This window comes from Lutra lutra, chromosome 5, assembly GCF_902655055.1.
Source record: "Lutra lutra chromosome 5, mLutLut1.2, whole genome shotgun sequence".
NCBI lineage: Eukaryota > Metazoa > Chordata > Mammalia > Carnivora > Mustelidae > Lutra > Lutra lutra.
The window spans coordinates 17,603,785-17,612,618 of record NC_062282.1 but is presented as its reverse complement, the minus strand read 5'-3'; the positions used below and the strand labels follow the sequence as shown (position 1 = coordinate 17,612,618).

Sequence of the window (8,834 nt, the reverse complement as noted above, 5' to 3'; positions counted from 1 at the left end):
AGAGGACCCCTTTCAATATTTCCTGTAGAGCTGGTTTGGTGTTTGCAAATTCTTTCAGTTTTTGTTTGTCCTGGAAGCTTTTAATCTCTCTGTCTATTTTCAATGATAGCCTAGCTGGATATAGTATTCTTGGCTGCATGTTTTTCTCATTTAGTACTCTGAATATATCATGCCAGCTCTTTCTGGCCTGCCAGGTCTCTGTGGATAAGTCTGTTGCCAATCTAATATTTTTACCATTGTACGTTACAGACTTCTTTTCCCGGGCTGCTTTCAGGATCTTTTCTTTGTCACTAAGACTTGTAAATTTTACTATTAGGTGAAGTGTTGTGGACCTATTCTTATTGATTTTGAGGGGGGTTCTCTGCACTTCCTGGATTTTGATCCTTGTTCCCTTTGCCATATTGGGGAAATTCTCTCCAATAATTCTCTCCAATATACCTTCTGCTCCCCTCTCTCTTTCTTCTTCTTCTGGAATCCCATTTATTCTAATGTTTTTTTGTCTTATGGTGTCACATGTCTCTCAAATTCTCCCCTTGTGGTCTAGTAGCTTTTTGTCCCCCTTTTGCTCAGCTTCTTTATTCTCTGTCATTTGGTCTTCTATATCGCTAATTCTTTCTTCTGCCTCATTTATCCTGTCAGTCAGAGCCTCCATTTTTGATTGCACCTCATTAATAGCTTTTTTGATTTCAACTTGGTTAGATTTTAGTTCTTTTATTTCTCCAGAAAGGGATTTTATATCTCCTGAGAGGTTTTCTCTAATATTTTCCATGTCTTTTTCGAGCCCGGCTAGAACCTTAAGAATCGTCATTCTGAACTCTAGATCTGACATTTTACCAATGTTTGTATTGATTAGGTCCCTAGCCTTCAGTACTGCCTCTTGTTCTTTTTTTTGTGGTGAATTTTTCTGCCTTGTCATTTTGTCCAGATAAGAGTATATGAAGGAGCAAGTAAAATATTAAAAGGGTGTCAAAGACCCCAGGAAAATATGCTTTAACCAAATCAGAAGAGATCCCAAATCATGGGGGGGAGAAAGGGGATAAAAAGAGGTTCAGAGAAAAAAAAAACAATTAAAAAAAAAAGAAAACGAATGTAGGAAAAAATATGAAAAAAAATATATATATATTTGATAAACTAGTTAAAAAACGTTAAAAATGAAAAGGGTAAAAGTTAAAAAAAATTAGCAGAAAGAAGAAAAAAATTGAAAAAGAAAAAAAATTAAATTAACTGCAAGACTAAAGAATCATGGGGAGAAATCCATGAGTTCCGTGCTTTGCTTTCTCCTCCTCTGGAATTCCACTGCTCTCCTTGGTATTGAACCTGCACTCCTTGGTAGGTGAACTTGGTCCTGGCTGGATTTCTTGTTGATCTTCTGGTGGAGGGGCCTGTTGTAGTGATTCTCAAGTGTCTTTGCCCCAGGGGGAGTTGCACTGCCTTTGCCAGGGGCCAGGCTGAATAATCAGCTCGGGTTTGCTTTCAGGAACTTTTCTTCCCTGAATGCTTTCTGTAGAGTTCTGGATGACGGGAATGAAGATGGTGGCCTCCCAGTCTCTGGCCCGGAGGAGCCGAGAGCCTGGGGCCCCACTCCTCAGTGCGCCCTCATAGAACAATGCCCAATTACTCTCGTCACCCTGCCTCCGGCCACGCTCTGAGCTGACCGAGCCTGCAACCGGTTCAAGGTAACCCAGAGCTGAGAGCTCACTCCTCGGCTCTGTCTCTGTAGCTGGCTTCCCCGTTCTAATACCTGCAAGCTCTGCAACACTCAGACACCCCCGATCCTTCTGTGACCCTGTGGGACGTGAGGCCACGCTGACCCCGCATGGGCTTCACCCCAGTTAAGCCTCTGGAGCGATGTCCCTCCATGGAGCAGACTTTTAAAAGTCCCGATTTTGTGCTCCGTTGCTCCGCCGCTTGCTGGGAGCAGCCCCTCCCCCCGCAGTCTATCTTCCAGTCGCTTTGGATTCACTACTCCGCCAGTGCTACCTTTCAGAAAGTGGTTGATTTTCTGTTTCTAGAATTGATGTTTTTCTTCTCTTCGATCTCCCGTTGGATTTGTAGGTGTTTGCAATCTTTAGATAAGCTATCTAGCTGATCTCCTGCTACCTGAAGTAGTCTCAGCCTGCTACTTCTCTGCCATCTTGACTCCTCTCCTATGTTTTAAATTTTGATAATTATCTGCAAATGTTGATCTCCTTTTTCTCTTTATTCACCATCAAGTTAATTAAAAGCAAGTCAGGAGGGCGTTGACTGCCAGCAGCTGTGGGGCAGGGTCTGGGGTTGGAGTCTGTCCCCTGGGGGAATGGGCTGTGCTGATTGTGTAACGCAGGACTGCATCGAGATGTCCCAACCATCTTTTCATGGCAATGAAAAGCATCTGCATTTTCCGGTGGGGAAACTTGAGGCCCATTGTAGCTAAATGACTTGCCGGAGTTGACACTGGGAGAGTCAATGTATGCCCGCTGGTCTTTTTGACCACACCTGGCTGTCTGGTGATTTTGAGATGCCAAGCCAGCTGTCAAGAGCATGCCTGTGTGCCACGGGGGTGCCACCACCTGGGACAGCAGGGCCCATGAGGATGGATTCAGCTCATGGCCACCAGGGGAGGCCTGAAGCTCCTTCTGCATCAGGCAGGCCCCTGGTGGCAGCAACTCCCCGGTCACTTTCAATGAAGCCATGCAACCTCAGAGAAGGTCTGCATCCACATTGCCCACAAAGTCGACATCACCCCATGCTTCTACTCTCTCCACTGTCTTCAGTGCCCAGGCCCAGGTCTGGCTACCTGTAAATCCCATCTTAGAGGTCTGGGAGATGAGAACCTGATGGTGCACTTCCTTCCAGTGAGGTTTTATTCCCAGAACTGGCATGGCATGAATCATCAGGAGCTGGCTATGTCTGGCTGTGGGCCCACAGAGGCCAAGTCTTCTACAGAACAAGCAGAGCAGGGGTGCCACTCCTGAACCCAGTCTCTTTTGAGTACCTCTCTGAGCAAGTAAACATGAGTTTGAGAATGTTTGGCATCCCTGTTGGCCAGGTTGTTGGAGGAGTTATGTTACATCCAGGATAGCAGTCAGGGCCCTCCAGAGTCCAGGCCTGAGGTGACCACTGGACACCCCAACTCATGAGGTACTAGTGACAGACATCAGTGGGATCCAGTGGCCGCCAGTACAGGCAGAGTGTCCCAGCAGGGATGGCAGCAGTAGGAATCCCCAAGCTGATTTATCTGGGAAGAAAACCGAGGCCCAAGGGGTGGGGGACCAGCCAGTGGACAGGCCTCAGGAAGCACCATGGGCCTAGTGTATGACTTCCACGTATCACCATGTGGTGAAAGGAAGCCACATCAGCATCCATGGTCAGGACAAGTGCCTGGAGCTGACCCTGCCTTCCTGGGCTGTGGCCCTGTCCTGGGTATCGCTGGTTGATGGCTCTTTCTGCCTGACAACTGACTGGAGCCACTGCTCATGCCGTGGGGTGGCTTCTCACCTCATCCTGGCAGATGAGCACCCAGGATGGAATCCCTGGAGCCCTGCCAGAGTCTTTCATGCTGGCCAAGCTGCAGCCCAAGGATGGCCTCTGCTTCATGCACTGAAGAAACAGCCACCTCAGCTGCCCTTCCAGCGGCCCAGCATGACTGGGCAACCAGCACCCAGCACTTGCACCTGGGTGACCTTCCCATTGAGCTGCAGGCTGGTCCCTCACTCTGGAGGGCTGGGACCTGTCCTTCCCCAGAATGCGGGATTGTGAGCCACCCTGCAGGGCCACTTGCTGAGGGCTGGTGACAACTGTTTCTCCCCGCACCGCTGCTGCTGGCCATGGCCAGGAGATATGTCCAACCTCATCATCGTGGGGGGCCTCAGGCCAGCACTAGGCCACCCAACCTCAGCTAGCTCAGCTTCCACTGGCTCCACCAGGATGACATCACCCAGAGGTTGCACTTGGGTCAAAGCATGAGGAACAATGTGCATAAAGGCATCTTATGAGTGGGGGGCCGAGGCCCCAAGTACCGAACTAGACCCATTGAGAGCCATGAGAAGGAGCTATTACTGGTACTCAGGGTCGTCACCAGGACATCACCTTGGCCTACTCTCCGACAGCCAGGCTTGGGAGCCAAGTCTCTCACACGTACCTGGCCTTGGTGCATGGAATCTGCACGTGCAGCTCTGAGAATACCCTGCCAACACAGTATGTAGAACGTGGGCCTCTGGACATGTGGCTGAGGTGGGAGAGGGGCCTGGAAAGTGGCAGTGGCCCAGCAGCTGGCCAGCACCCTCAGCTACCTAAGCAGGTAGAAGGGAACTCCTAGACAGTCCCCAAGTGCCTGGCAGGGGCAATAGCCTAACCCCTGCAGCTGATAAATGGAGCTTTGATGCCACTGTCCTGGAGATCTGCTTCAATGAAGAGTGCAGCATTATGACCCTCAGAGAGACAGAGCTTCTGCCAGAAGCCTCATGGGTTTCCTCTGCCCTCATGCCCAGAGCTGGCCCTGCTCATCAGCCAGGATCTGACTTCTGAACCAGCTCAGGGGCTCTCCTTCTGCACTGTCCTGTGTGACCTCACTGAGTTGCAGCCCCAGAGTGAGCCCCACCCCACAACTGGGGCCTGTGCTTATGCCAGCACCAAGCACCTGGAGGTTCTGCACAGAGACTGAACATGCGTGCCAGTTTCTAATTCATTTAGGGGGGTGCAGATGCTTCTGCTCCCCTTCATGCTTTATTTGGGGAGAGCCACAACTTCTTTGGACAAATTTTTGCTTTTGCTTTTTTCTCTTAATGAAGTATGCCTTACCTCATCTAATCAATCAATCAATCCATCAATCAATAAAAACAAGTCAAGCATAAGATGTCTAAATGAAGGCCAGTATATCTGGAGAAACACCACAGATGTGTTTGATTAGAAAGACCTTGAACTTTCAAAAAAAAAAAAAAAGAAAGACCTTGAACTTTCATTAAATTTGTAAATTTTATCTAAGTGCCTACATTACAAAATACCTAGTCAAATTTAGTCTCTATTAGAGTTATCTAAATTAAAAATTTAGACAGTCTACTCAAAATGAGTAGATACAATACAAAAGAAACATAGTGTGTAGATATTTATTTATTGTGTTACTTTTCTTATGTAATAGAAATGTTGTGGGGTGCCTGGGTGGCTCAATGGGTTAAGCCTCTGCCTTTGGCTCAGGGTCGTGATCTCAGGGTCCTGGGATCGAGTCCCACATCGGGCTCTCTGCTTAGCGGGAAGCCTGCCTCCCCCTCTCTCTCTGCCTGCCTCTCTGCCTCCTTGTGATCTCTGTCAAATAAATAAATAAAATCTAAAAAAAAAAAAAAAAGAAAGAAATGTTGTATAGTAACAGCTTTTATTTGTCAATACTGACATCCACTTGGTTGTAAAAAATTGTTTCTTGTCATATATACCCTTCTGTCCACCAGGATTGATTTAAACACAAACTTCCGTTTCAAAGAAATGACAAAAATATTTTCACTTTAGTTGCTATTAAGCAAATGCTGAATATATTTCCTCGTACTATTTTTTATATTACTGATAGGTAGGTACATACACATGCATCTGCTCTTGCTTTTGGTAATTCTATATGATAATCTCACATTCAGAAGTATCTATGATTTAAAAAGGAACACTTGTTTTCTTCATACTGTCCTATAACATTACTTATGTATATAATACTTTGCAAAAACAAGCAGTATCAAAGAGATTAGATGTTAACTTTCTTACCTCGTATCCATCGTGTCTTAGGAAATTGCTGTGCTCTGCTTGTGAACTTCTCCTTCCAAGGGCTCAGCCCACTGGCTCGGGTGTTGGTGACCACATCACATTCAACTGATGGCCAGGCCATCCAGCTGTGACTAATTGGTGAGATCATATTCCCATGCAGATTGCTCGAAGGTCGGGAACAGATTAAAGCTATGAGCAAAACTATTCTGACTTTTGTTCAAAAAAAAAAAAAATGTACTCTTGGGTTTTATGTGGTATGAACTTGGAAGCAACTCTCAGCCACAGGGTCACAATGGAGTGTGAGATTGCCTGCTCACAGGACCACCAAAGAAAAGCCACGCAGAGAGGCAGAGAGGCAGAGAAGCAGAGTTGAATCTAGATGCCATTTTTCGAGTTCCTAGACTTACCAGGAGCTAGCGAGGTCTTTGGGTCATTTATTTTAAGAGCCCATGAATTTCCTGTTTGGCTGAAAAGATTATGGATTGGGTTTTTAGTACTTTACTGTAGGTGAAGAAATTTTAGATTAACCAAGGTAACTGATTTGTCCTTTGTTGAATAGTGACAGAGTGTATAACTAAACTTTTATCTTTTTAGAGCTTTCTCGGTTCATGATTCTAAATATTAGTTTTAATTACATTAATAGATCAATGTTATAATGTGAATGTTATTGTCATCCCTATAATAAACTATTAACACAATCAGAAAATTATTTTATGTTGAAACCTATTATTATTTGTTGCACTTTGTCTTATTATTTTCCTAAAATATTGATTAATTTGAAGTTTCGTGTGATTAGGAATAAAGCTCTATGGAATCTAAATTTCACTTTATTACATTATGGCTACTAGTATGCTACAGAAACTTGGGGGGTTGTTTGTTTATGCTTTGAAATTGCTTAACATTTTAATCTGAGAGAGGGAGAGAGAGTCATGTGTTCTTGGAATTACTTACAGCTATCCAGTCATGTCACCTTGAGGAAAATCAGCTAGCAATTTTCGATTTCCATAACTACGTATAAAATAAGAAAAATGATCAGATTATCCATAATCGATTTTTCAGGTTTATTTAGTATTAAAACCAGTGTGTTATTAAGACACATACACAGCATTACAATCAACCATGTTGCTATTTCAGAGCTCTCAAAATCGGGGCATATTTTATTTTGCCTCAGATGTAGGGCCTTTAACAAAGTCAACATTTGGAGAATTCACATAGAACTAAAGATTTTGCACTACATAAGGAAAAAAATTAAAAATGCAGAAGTCTGGCTTCAGTGGAGCAGCGGGACCATATGTGAAAAATTAACCGCAGCTAAATAGCAGATGTGGCATTTAGTTAGGGCCTGCGTTCTGAGTCACGGTTCACACAGACTCATATTTTTTGAACTTACTGATTATTAATAGGGTGTGAAGAGTGGCTCTTTTCCAGACTAAGCATTTCACTGGTGGCCTTTATTGCCCAGATCCCGAGGACATTTGGGTTTGTAACCCCTTAGATGAACGTTGATAAGTATGGACAGCGTTATTTAGGAATGCAAGAACTAGGCACATAGATGCACAATTATATTCCAGGTTGGATTTTGATCAACTTCCGAAATTAAAACTGTGTGGAACAGTATACATTGTGGCTTCAGGGTCTAATTAAGTGATGGGAATGGACGACGCTGATGCAAAACTGTGTACAGTTTAGAAAATTAGATATATTTCACAGTAAGTGGTGTGGGCAGAACAATGCACAGGAGAGAGTGTGGCATTATATTATGTTGATGTAAACTATAGAGAAATAACAGCAACAAAAGAGACCTGCTGTGGCATAGAAAATGGAGATTAAGCAGAACACCAAATTATATGTACGATTTGATTACAACTGTGTTTAAAGTACTCTACTAAGACTGGCAAAAACACAAAAATCAAAGGATTTGCTCTGTTTGGATGATTTTATTTCTTTTATTAAATTTCACCTAATATTCTCTATTTTATGATAAAAGGGATCAAATTAAAAATATAAGGTAGGTCATCTGGTTTGAGAATAAACAGCCATCTTTCTTTTTTTTTTTTTTTTTAGATTTTATTTACTTATTTGACAGACAAATAGGCAGAGAGGCAAGCAGAGACAGAGAGAGGAGGAAGCAGGCTCCCCGCTGAGCAGAGAGCCCGATGCGGGGCTCGATCCCAGGACCCTGGGATCATGACCTGAGCTGAAGGCAGAGGCTTTAACCCACTGAGCCACCCAGGCGCCCCCCCATCTTTCTATTTCTGAAGTACATCACAGTAAATTCCATTCATTGTGTAGAATATTACAGACCCACTATGTCATTCACTCGACTACATTCATGACTTAAAGATATAGATAAAAAAAAATTCCCAAAATGACTTATGTTTCAGAATAGTATTTTCCAAAATTTTTATACATGAATTATACAATAAAATTGTTATTTTTTTAGTTTTTAAAAAGTGAACAGTATGCATCCATTTGTAAATCATAAACTTGCTTTGCAGTTAATTTATCTATGAAGTATTTGTAACACTTAACCTTTCTTTCCTTAAGATTAAAACTACATGTTAGCGATCCAATAGTTTATTTATATTCATACACCATTGTTCTAGGATCCAGAGGACCTACCATGGAAAGGTAGACTCTACCTGAGAAAGATATAACTAAGGAATTACAAAAAAATGTATCAACGATTCTATGGTATAATACAAATCCTAAATAATTTATGTAGCGGTATTTGAGAAGGCCAACAAATAAGATATTTTTTATTCATTCAAGCTCATGATTATTTCAAAGATAGTTACAAGAGAAATGGAAATGTTATCATGTTTATTACTGTCAAATTATTGCATCAGTGATGTGAGATGGGTTCTGAGGGGTTTTTTAAGCAAGAACTTCAGGGACATTTGGATAAATGAACTTTGTTCTAATTCTACAAATCCAAGTTCACAAATAAGCCTGGACTCATTTGTCCAGGCTCAGCCTAGGGGGTCTAAATGATACAAATGAGCACTGGCCTCCTACCTGGGATTACTGCTAGTATTCCGGTCAACAAATATTTATTGTCGCTTACAATGGAAACCGCATGTTTTTTATAATGGACACAGTGATTCTAAGAG

The 8,834-nt window shown here is 43.1% G+C and overlaps 1 pseudogene; it reads left to right on the top strand.

Annotated features, from left to right (window-relative positions):
- Nucleotides 1–2,520: 2,520 nt before the first annotated feature.
- Nucleotides 2,521–4,642, top strand: LOC125101112 (non-receptor tyrosine-protein kinase TYK2-like; annotated as a pseudogene).
- The last annotated feature ends 4,192 nt before the right edge of the window (nt 4,643–8,834 follow it).